A 10,301-nucleotide genomic window follows, 5' to 3' on the forward strand; every position below is an offset into this window, starting at 1 on the left:
ACCTAATTTTTTCGATTGCACGGCAGAGAGGGACAAATTCATCTAGTTGATGTTCTTCTATTGTAACTAGTGATTTATATAACGCTGTCTGGATTCTCTTTATAAATTTATACTGAGCAGGCAAAATATACCGACCTTCCAATTTAGCCTCATATAACGCTTCAAAATCAGACATGATTTTTTCCGGATTTAATTCATCAGATATATTAATTTTGTTTTCTTCTAATTTTTTTAATAGCAACAATTACTTCATTGATATTTTCGTAATTCATTATTTATATAATTATATATTTAAAAGAAAAAATAAACAGCAGCCTTGATGAGTCTTGGTCTTTCACTCATGGGTCTTGCACTGGCCTATGTGTACTCCACGAGGTCCTTTCAGACTTTAAGTCCTTGGAGACTTTTGTCTTACAGATCGTTTCTTGTCGATTCTCGGCATCCTTCGTGATCGTTTCTTTTTGGCCGCATTCTTTCTGAATGTTTTGTTTTTGTGGGACCCATGTGACGTAGAGCTTTCTCCATCCAAGGCAACTGTTTATTTTTGTGGGGCATATTAACAAACATACCTCCAGCGAATTCTCTAAGCGAAAGTGAGGCGAAATGTTAGAGTATTCAGAAGGCTGTCTGTGTATTTTCCATGTACATAACCCCCTGGATTAAATCCCAGGGGTGATAAAACGTCACCCCATGATTTAACGTGGAGGAGGATATGTACAAGAGGGCCCTGCTGGAGCTCCCCACTACAAAAGCCGTATTTATTGGCACCGTCGACATAACGTCCATTACGGGATTCGATCCGTTGGCAGTGACAAAGACAGGGACGAGAGTCGGCTGAACTAACCACTACACCACGGTCTCATCTGATGATATAAGATTTAAAAAACATCATATAGGTAACTATGACAGAGCTGCAGCTGAATTCGAAACTGCTGAAGTTCTCAACTAGATTTTAAGTTCTGAATTAGATTTTTTGAAAATAACATTTACCTGTACTGACAATTGTTGATTTTATCAAACGCAGGTGAAAATAGACTGCTGCTAGTGTGCACACAGTAGGACGGTTACAATTGGCTGTGAAAAAAAAACTGTATACAGTTCTGCCCGCCGCTGGATAATGCATATTACCTTTACAGGTAATGATATGTGTTGTGCAATCTCCTTGATGAAATCACCCTAAACATTTACCTGTACTGACAGTTGTTGATTTTATCAAACGCGGAAGTGTTAATGCGAAAATAGACTGCGGCGCAGTGTCTACACAGTAGGACGGTTACAATTGGTTGTAAAAAAAAAAACTGTATACAGTTCTGCTCGCTAGATAATATATTACCTTTACAGGTAATGACCTTGACTCGTCAAGGGGATAACTGCATCTTTGACTTTTACACAGCCGCTGCAGAGTTATCTCCGTTATCTGCATCTACATAACGAAATAAAATCCAGCTATTAAATTTGTATGAAAACGTTGATTTGATTCTATTTTCTGCAACAAATTGGACCGAATGCGACTGAATACCGAAATACTTGCCTGCCGCGCACATTGACTTAAATATTTTTTTTTCTCACCGGTGTTTATGTTGAGAGATCTAACAACTCTGGGAATTTTTACAAATTTACCAGTACCTCCTCGTGCAGAATTTTCGCTCTGTGTGATGGCTCGTAAATTTTGAAGAGAGTTGTTAAGTTTATTTTTGTCAATATGATCGATCACAAGGCCGTCTTTAATCTCTCCAAAGAAACATTCGAATACAAATCTGTGATTGTAATATATTCTTTTATTCCCAACGTTGAACGTACGACAACCAGCATTATTAACAAAACCAACTGTTTTTTTTCGACCTGCAATGCCTAATTGTGCCATCGCGTGACGCTTCGTAATTCTTGATGATGGGGTGTGGGACAAATTCCTGGTTCATTTTATATAATAATGTCATTTGTCTAATTTATAATTTGTCTGAAACCTAGTTATATAATCGCGCTCACATTTCAACGCATCATAATTATTTTGTTTGTTATAATATCTTTTAAGTTCACGTTATCTTTTCCCCCCGCAACCTGCGCACAATTCTGTTTTATCCCTGACCCCAATACCACATTGCAGACACGGTACTGGTCCTGAACTCCCCCTTCGGATGCTTTGGGAATTTTCCCCGCAGAATTCTTTTCTGCACAAACTGTTACAGATCATACCTTAAACCACTTGCATTGATTCATCATATATAATATTTCCTATTTAAATGTTTGTCTTAAATATAATATAGAGGAGTTTGAGAGATTATATGCAATCAAACCCCGGAAAGCTTCTAGATTTGATCTCGACAGACTAACCCCTGATTCGCGAAGACAAGCCTTGACTGATCTGTTTGATATTATCAGAGATGCCAAAAAAGAATTTCGTGATGATGGGGCATCTCACATGTGGTCCACATTTAAAATTATACACCACGACGATGTCAAGGACGCTACAATGAACGACACACGAGCGAAAACAATCATCGATTACCTCAATCAAAAATATCATTTCAGAATAAAGTTTATTGTGCGCTCGGATGATGATACGTGGATTATCCGTGACAAACGTGACCCTGTCCTTGCTAATGGAAAAACCGCTCTGTTAAGTAAAGATTCCAAACCAGGAATGTTGACTGAGATTGACAAACCATATTACGCTCGAACGTATCCTGTGACCGTGGTCATTTATGGAATCTATCAGCTAAATGATAGACTTAACATTAATGATCTTACCCCGATGAGATTTTCAAAGCTGAATTGTGTAGCCGAGCGAGTAATAGAACATTTTACAAATGCGAAGCGTGGAAACGGTTTAATTGATCTGCGACGTGAAAAAATAGCGAAGTGGGCTGAATCGGTTAGGGATAAAAGAGCGTCAATAAACGATGTCGCTGAGTTATCAAGTAAATTAAAATTTCCAAAGGTAGTAAAAACGTTAACGGGAGAGGTTCTATATGAATCAGTAAATAAGAAAAATGGAGCGCCAATTGAAATTATTGACCCTTACGCTCACGATTGGACCTCCGCGGTAACAATATTTCCACGAAATCGTGTTGTGAGATATTACTCGTCAGAGAGCTTTTGGAGTGGAATATTTGATGCTATCAGCCGAATAAGCAAAAACGACCCTGTGTCAGTATGGTTGTTTAAAAGTTCCGAAGAAAGCGAGTATGATCAATTTGTAAGACTTAACGGCGAATTATATCGTAGAGAATCTCTCCACGAAGAAATGAGAACACTCGCACAGAGATATTCAGAAAATACTGAGCAATTATTAACTAATTGTTTTACAGTCCCGTCAATTGCTGCCCATGCCGCGAGAGAGAAAAATTCATGGAGACCAACACACGCTGAGTTCCTTGAAGATGTCCAGAATAGTTGTATCGAATACGGACACGGCGGTTTGTGGAACACCAAGTATAATATCGGTGAGATGATTTCCGTGGACATGACCGCGTGTTATCCTGGAAGTTTTCTTGGGATGGGCGAGTGCGCCGGATATTTTGAGAGGTTTGGTCATCCTTGTCATGAGATGGTAAGAGTATCAATTAATGGTCCATTACCCGATTTTTCCCTAACAGGATTTGCTCGTGTAACGTCGTTTGAATTCACTATGAATCTTCATACGATTTGTTATGTTTGGTTTGGCAGACATTTCTCGGAGAAACGTTGGGCGCCAATAGTGTTATTACGATATATGCTTGACAGTAAAATATTGATATCGTTGGTTGTCAGTGAAGCGATCATATCGTACCGAAAACAGACTTCGGTTTGGTTGCCAACACCGGAGCGTATCAGTCTCGATGAAGTCATCGAAGAGTATTCGTGGGAATGTCCGGACCTACCCGTGGATGTCATTGTTAATGAAGCTTCTAATATTCTTAACATTAAACCCAGCGACAGTGAGAAAACAGCAAAAGATCTTGGTAGAAGAATAATCGGTAAATTTACTCAAGGTGGTGCATACGATCATAAACGGCATCACTCGCGATTGATTATGGATGATGCTGAATTAGATTTTATAATTAATGATACCACTCCGAGAAATATACTTTGTAATCGGGAGGATGCTTACTTGTCTGACGGAACAAAGTTGGGTACAATTGTTACTTACATTGATGGAGAATCGCCTCAATACACACATCTAAGATCTTCGATGCTGGCTTATGTTTCTATAAATTTACTATCGATGATAAATAGATTTCCTGACACTGCAGTTAGAGTTGCTACGGATTCATTTTATATCGATAAAAAATATTCAGAATTACTGGCTCGTTTCACAAGCAATGATGAATGATGGAGTTCATGGAGAATAAAAAAGGAAATGTTACATTGCTATTGTGAATCCGCTGATGTTGCGGTTAAAGATAGTTATTGTAAATCAGAATTATCAGAAATGTCTAATGCACCATCTGTGTACGATCAAGTATCCAGACACAAAACCGTTTATTTCAACGGGGCGGCAGGCTCTGGTAAGACAACTCGAGTAATCGAATTATTTCGTGATTTTCGATTCAGATACAATTGTGCTAACACCAACACACAGACTTGCCAAGGAGATGAAACAACGAGGAGTCAATTCTAGTACTTATCACAGTTTTTTCAAATACAGTGGTGGTGTGTGGACTTCAGATCGAATGGGGGAGAAATATATTCCAAAGGTTATTATCTGGGATGAAATATGTACGGTACCGTTAGAAACAATAAAAACATTTCTCGATTGGTTATTAACAAAAAATACAGCTGTGATAATGTGCGGCGATCACGGTCAGCCACCTCCGTTTCTTGGACCATCCCCACATTTGTGGTTAAAAGATTTTGTTTTGGTTTTTCACCTGACTTGCCAGTGGAAATAAATTTAAATTTTTTGTACCGCATAGTTCACACTTGCCTGTTACCGCAGATCTATTATTTTTTGTTGTAATGGTTGTTAGATCACTTGTCGATGTGCACGCCCTGCATTTAACACAATATAAATCCATATTTTTTTAATATATTTTCTAATGGAAATCACTGACTTTTCTGCTACAAGGAAACGAGAACCAGTTAAGCATCACGCAGCTCTACCAAATTCTGTTCGTATGATTATTATAGGTCCATCTGGAAGTGGTAAGACGCAGTTGTTACTTAATTTAATAATGACGTGGATGAAATGGGATAAATTATATTTGGTAGCTCCATCTGTAGACGATCAACGATGCTATGATGTAATAAAAGATTATAATGAAAGCACAGAGCTCGGATATTTTCTAGAGATTGACACAAAAACACTGATATGATTTATGTAACTCAGCGGTATATACAAATCCCTAAAGTGATCAGGGATAACTGCAATAATCTTGCTGTGTTTAACGGAGTCGATACACATACGCTGAGAACTATTCATCAAACTTGGTGCAGCGGTGATATGGACATGAATAAGTTTAGAAATTTCTTTAGTCATGCTAAAATAACCCCACACGGATTTGTAACAATAAATTTACATGATCCTCGAACACGGTATCAAATCGGGTTAGATAAAAATTTTAATTGAGCAGCAGGGAAGGTGATAATCTCATTGCATCACCGACAATCGCGCGTATTTTCTTAAGTTACATCGAAGAAAAAAAAACTACCAAGCGATAACAGGTAAACTAATTTGTCGTTGACGAAGTCGTTTTACGCTGAATATCGCATTTTTTTACGATTTTTGCGATCCCCCTCCCTGTTGCTTGCTATAAGTAGCTAGCTCTGTTTCCTAGACAACTATTCGTATTTCACTGGCTAAATAACTGTGCAGTGATTACATAAGGTGTACATGCTTAGCATCAGTTTCAAGAACAACATAATAATAGGCCACAAAATCACACTATACCTTTAAGTTAAGAAATTTGCCAGGGACCAATATGCGAAACTGTCCCATTCCACCTTAACACTGCGCACTTAAAAAACATTTTCAATAAAATTGTATGCCAGATTCATGCAACCCCACGTCATTTTTCAAGCTATGATAGGAAGCACTCGAGCAGGGGTATAATTTCTATATGCAACATGTCTTAAGAATGACCTATATAACCAGAAGGTAACCATCCATAATTTAAATGATTCAAAAACAATAGGATACTAGGAGGTATCCCTCCAGAGCTTTTTTGTTAGAGAAAAATAACAACAAAAAAAAACAATATACCAACATACTTTCTCACACGAAACCTAAACCACCATGATCAAAATAACAGGTCTATTAGGAATCATAAAGGTCAGTGATTAACAGGTTGTGCTGAGTGCGATGAGCTCTGGAGCAATGGTGAAGTCACCCGTGGATCCATAAAGTCCAAACTAAATACGAGTTCCTTAACGAGTAAAATATAAATATCTTAATCATAGAACCTCATTTGTGAAGATTATAAAAAGATTAAAAGTTGAATATATAAAACCATATGCGCAAATTTGCCTACATCTTAATCATAACAACTTGATACAGCAACGTTTTGTACATAAATCCATGTGTAAGTATCGGAAGTTGTGTGAGTGCAAGACTAGAACTAGCATCTTGAGGAAATAAGTGGGATCGGAATCATCAAGAATCTAACACAATTAGGGAAAGCATATACAACTTCCTCCTGGGCTCGGATCAGATAAGCAATTTTTTGTAGCCGCTCCTATGGTGTCAATAAGTGTATTAAAGTCGCGACCCAGATCTGATGAGTTGTGTCCTTAAGCCCTTTTTGCCTTTTTTGCCCTTTTGGACCGCTGATACACGCCACAGCCTCTATCCCCAATGACTTGGCAAGAGAGCATACGGAGGATAGATGCTTATAGCATGAATCAGAGCCCAAAAGGGTTAAAAAGGGGCTAAAACCTAGCCAAATTAACACTACTTGTACCATGTATAACCCATGAAATAACTGGCACGCTTTTGAGACTAAGCACGGTATCTGCACACCTCAGTCAGGTCGCTGGGCAACCAGTGCTGGATCGATTGATACTTCTCATGTTATGTATAAAGCTTGCTGTTTGATTACATCTGATGCAGATTTTATCAAAATTTGCCTATCTTGCGTGCGTTTAAATTCAAAGAGAGATAAGCTAGTTTGATTTAATTTGCACCAGGTCAAAAAGCGTTTACTAATATCGAAAAAAGTTAATAGTTTGAGTGAGCGTGCTGCAAATATCCATTTGACCTATATTTATTATCTATGCTTAAAATTACACGAGGCGTAAATAGCAATGGCTCATGTTACAATATTATCTCGTAAAAGGGTGGCTTATCACGTGTTTTCCAAATGATTTCTTAATTCTAAAGACGGCGTTTTCATTTACATTATAAACACAAGCCGTAACCGTGATAACTAACGCGCTATACTGTCAGGAACAAGATCGCTGGTTCGAATCTAAGTTTCGAACCACATGTTTCTTTATAAGTAGACAAACTACTGAGTCTGGCAGGTGAAATTGCAAGTCAAATCTGATGGGTGCAAGGTCGATTTCAGCAATGGATACGTGCCACGTATAATCTTTGAATCGTATCTGAAACTGATTTGGACTGCGCACATTAGTTGATAGTAAAACCTCTCAACTTTACAATTAGTCGCGTGCAAAAATTTTCAAAGAACTAATTCAAAAACGCAGCTTGGATGGAGAATTTTCCTATTATATTGAAGAATGATTATGATATATAGCGGCAAAAAAATCAGACTGACTCTAATAACATTTTAAGAGAGTATATAAAGAAGTCTCTAGAAATGGTATTAAACTATCAAACGACTGGTATATAAATTCTGTAGCAGAGAAACTTTGATCTCTATATCGTTTTAGTACATCATGTCGAATTATCAAACAAGCTCAAAAATGTTATATGCGTTTTCACAGACATTATCGACGTACATTGATAAAATTATTAACTTGAGAGTGACCTTAGAAATGAAACAGAATACATTAAGGCAGTCTTCTTAGGAAAAGAAAAAGAAATAGATATAATTTTGGGCAAGAAAATTTCGAATCTCTGACTAGATTGCTCACTACGTCTGAAACAACGATTGATGTTTTTTGCGAACGTTATAGCTGTAATAATAAAGACATACAAGAGGATGTCGATTAAATAGATTTTTGAAGGGATATTATATATGAATGGTATCTGTTCAGTTTTACAAACTGATATTCCACGAGGCAGAAGAAAACCAACGCGGTTATAAGACGAAATTAGTAATGACTGTTGCTGAACATAACCTAAAAGTATTGATGAAATTTACAAGAAGTTTGATAATACTGGGTACGTATGTCAGTCTACAAAATTTATGTTGGTGTTGTATTTAGTGCTGGTTCATTTGAGGTAATTGACGCAGACTATTTTCTGAAAGATATATTTCATCTAGCGCTGCAAAGGAATTTTTGCTATTGGAACCCTGAAATCGGCACACCTAATTTTTTGACAAAGGCTGAGTAACAACTTTTTGATATTACTGGCGGACTCAACGAGTTTTTATTTAAAATATCTCTGAAGCTTATAACGAGAAACAACGGCAGCGACTAGAAGAAACAATGGAATTCACTCACCGGTTGATAAAATTTTATTGCCTCCTTTTTAAGTTCAGAAATGCAAAAGCCATATAATTCATGGATCATTTGAGATTATTTTGGCCTAGATGAATGTAAGGCACATTCTCCACGAGTTTATGGACTTATGTGTTAGGGAGTATTCACAGCCGGTTTATTTACAACACCATCCTGTAGTATTTCAGTTCAAGATCAGTGACGATCTATCTATCATATGTTTACGCCCAATTAGATAAACTTCCACATATATATATAAAGTTCAATGACATTGAGACGCAATGAATGTGTATGCCTTGGAAAATATTAACTCTGCGGCAGAACATCCCACAATGAATAATGTAAAATGCATATGGAAGTGTTACGTACTGGTCTATGCGCTCAACTATGCCTAACGTGTGGCACTGGAGTCAATTCATGTAATCAACTGCCTGCTCTGTGGATCTGTTCATGAGTATTGCCAGGCGCGTAAAACACCAACATATGTGATTGAGCAAACACCTGTGGCTTCACAGAGAGAAAAAGAAATAAATGATTTAATAACTAAGATCAAAGCAATTGCAGTTTCTGATCCTGGTAAAATAAAAAAATAAAACCCAGTTATTGACGGATTTCGTAAATAGAGAATGTTTTTCCTTATGGAAGCATGCCCCCGCCCCCCGTGCCTTAGCTAAAGCAAATCGCACACCATGGAATAAAGCTACCAAGCTGTATACGAAGAACTGGTTGGTAATGCAAACAATTGATTGACAAGTAAAACAAGTTGCGCCTGAGCGGAATATAGCAATTCCAAGAGGCTCAAGAAAAGCTGACATACTTATGATAGTAGACGCGTTTGAGAAAAGCCAATGTCGTATTCAGGATGAAAAACACCGCTGTCGCGATGAACAAAAATGTTTTAATCTGCTGTTGCAACTGCATCTGCTGAGCATGTTTGTTACCGAACACAGTAATCACAAGTACCTGAATTTAAACTTCATACGCCTAGATGTGGATTATAAAATCAAGTGGAAGTTATTTCACCTATATACAAACCGTATAAATACGCTAGAGACATCTTTACCAACATATGATACCTCGAATCACATCGGCGTTACAAAACTTGGGCCACTAGGGAGTTAAAGCAGATGTTGTCCTTAATGCGCATCTGGTTAAGCCGCTATGTCGAGACAAGGATGGATTTAAAACTACTATACCTTGAATTCAAAGCGGTGTTCGTACAATCCTGAACCGTATCAAGACCAGCACCATCAATGACGAAATTGATAAAGGTATTGAAAGCATTCTCAAACGCCGCAGAAATACATCAATGCAAGTTACGATGGATTATTGAAAGATGTTCTCAAGTCAAGGTACATATCTCAATATATCAAACGTTTTGTGGAACTAATTTACAACCCAACACCATAGTAGGTCTCGGCAATAAAAGTAAAGAAATTTGGCAACAGACTTTTAGTCAGCGTTATATCCGGCTAACGATATGCCTCATTGCCTCATATGATAGTGAATCGAGACATACCTCCAAAGTACCGGCCGCACCTGGGTGAATTCAACTTTAGTGATATCGAATTTCCAGTGCATGTTACCAAATATATACTGAACAAATTTAAAATCTTTAACCGCTGATATCGCTGTTAATCTGCTTACTTATGATAAAGGATTTCATCCACTTGCAACATGGACAAATTCAGATCGATTTGTTATTGATGTGGGGTTTGCTTGGTTCAGAATTAGTATCGTACTACACATGGATAAAG

This window comes from Sinohyriopsis cumingii, chromosome 15, assembly GCF_028554795.1.
Source record: "Sinohyriopsis cumingii isolate HCF-2022 chromosome 15, ASM2855479v2, whole genome shotgun sequence".
NCBI classification, from domain to species: Eukaryota; Metazoa; Mollusca; class Bivalvia; order Unionida; family Unionidae; genus Sinohyriopsis; species Sinohyriopsis cumingii.